Consider the following 2154-nt stretch of genomic DNA (forward strand, 5'->3'; position numbering starts at 1 on the left):
ATATTCATGATTATAAATGGTTTTGCTGATAAAGGTTTTTTCATACTGAACTACTTGGCAAAATTGTTAATTATTAATTTTATTACTAATTGACGATTCCCTGCCCTATATCTGTATGTATATATATATATATACGATAGGCTTCTTTCAGTTTCTATCTACCAAACCCACTCACAAGGCTTTGGTCAGCCCGAGGCTATAGTAGAAGACACTTGCCCAAGGTGCCACGCAGTGGAACTGAACCCGGAAGCATGTGGTTCGTAAGCAAGCTACTTACCACACAGCCACACACACTCGTAGATATATGTATGGATTGTATGTCTGTGTTTGTGTGTTGCTATTTGACAATTTGTGATAATTTGTTTAAATGCTCACAACTAAATCAAACAAAATAGGCATTGAGGGTCAACATGATTAACTAAGAACCATCAAGGTTCTGCCCTCAAATAGTTGTCATAAGAGAGTAATAGCGTAAATTTTTTTCTATTTTCATAATTTTATATCTATGAGACTATAAGAATGGCAAAATTATAGATGTGAAGATGAAAGTCAAAGGTTTTGCCATATTCCAGTGAAAATATAATATTCAGCATAGTAACTAATGAAATCAATCAGAATCCAGAATCAAAATACATCAAAATCAACAAAAACTATCTGGTACATTACTCACCAACTAAATTTTTGATAGCAATAACTATTTTTCTGTCAATAAATACTTGTATAAGAATAAAAATCAATGAATATCTAGGACTGCATCATGGTCTTCAAACGAATATACACCAAGTAATTATTCACACACATATATATGGGGCTGGCCAGATTGGAGCAATATTGAGTATGACCAGTCAAAATTGCAAAGATAATCTGGATCTCGACTGATGAAAGAAAACTCTGAATGACCCGTCCTTGTTTTCTTTGTATCGTCTATCTGGATGTTTTGTTGTCCCTTTCTTGTATCACCTAACTGTCTGGATGTTTTGCGTTCTTGTTCCATTTTGTATTATTTCATCATCATCATCATCATCATCATCATCATCATCATCATCATCGTTTAACATCCGCTTTCCATGCTGGCATGGGTTGGACGATTTGACTGAGGACTGGTGAACCAGATGGCTACACCAGGCTCCAATCTGATTTGGCACAGTTTCTACAGCTGGATGCCCTTCCTAATGCCAACCACTCTGAGAGTGTCGTGGGTGCTTTTACGTGCCACCGGCATGAAGGCTAGTCAGGCGGTACTGGCAACGCCCATGCTCAAATGGTGCATTTTACATGTCACCTGCACAGGAGTCAGTCCAGCGGCACTGGCAACGATATTTATATATATATATATATATATATATATAGCAGTGTACGTACACTTTGTCTCTTACATGTAAGTATACATTTTTCTAAATATTGTACAACCCTATTTCTGTCTATCAGCCCTTTCATGCTTATTCATTCATTCCACTCTTCATTCGTTCGTTCCCCTTCTCTCACATTTCCTTGCCTTCTCTTCTTGCTCACTTTCCCTCCACTTTCACTTCACTGTGTCCCTGTCATTTTTTGTCGCCCCTCCTTAATTTTTTTCTCCCTCTGCTTCTATCTCTCTCTTCTCTTCCCACGTGACTGACGCATGGCCAAGCCTGAGCTTTCTTTCTTGGCTGGCTGTTGTGCGTGCAACATCGATATTCCTCCCTGTGCCTGTGAAATCTTGCACCCCTGCCATAAGCCTTTATTTCTACACACGCCAGCCTAATTTGATTTGTCCTTAGTCAAAAGACACCTGTTGTTAGGTCCTGTTATTATTTTTATTGTATTTGTGTAACATTGTTCGTTTTTCCATCCTTGTTTTTGTATACATTCGCTGCTTTCTTCCAAGGAATCTAACCCATGCTAGTATGGAAAGCGGACGTTAAATGATGTTGATGATGATGATATATATACACACACAAGCTCACATAGATATATATATATGCACACACACAACCATACATATATGTGTGTGTATGCATAGGTTTCTGTCCATATGTATTCCACTCTCTCTCTCTCTCTCTCTCTCTCTCTCTCTCTTTCTCTCTTATATATATATATATATATATATATATATATAGAGTTATTAATATTTCTAAGTCTCTCTAAAGGAGACTACGGCAGCGGTACTGGAAA

The 2154-nt window shown here is 37.6% G+C and overlaps 1 protein-coding gene across 3 annotated transcripts in view; it reads right to left on the minus strand.

The window, feature by feature from the left end:
• The window catches only part of LOC106876727 (uncharacterized), a 1061911-nt gene that overhangs the window by 722035 nt on the left and 337722 nt on the right, over window positions 1-2154 (minus strand). The gene's annotated exons all lie outside the window — the stretch shown is intronic.

This window comes from Octopus bimaculoides, chromosome 3, assembly GCF_001194135.2.
Source record: "Octopus bimaculoides isolate UCB-OBI-ISO-001 chromosome 3, ASM119413v2, whole genome shotgun sequence".
NCBI lineage: Eukaryota > Metazoa > Mollusca > Cephalopoda > Octopoda > Octopodidae > Octopus > Octopus bimaculoides.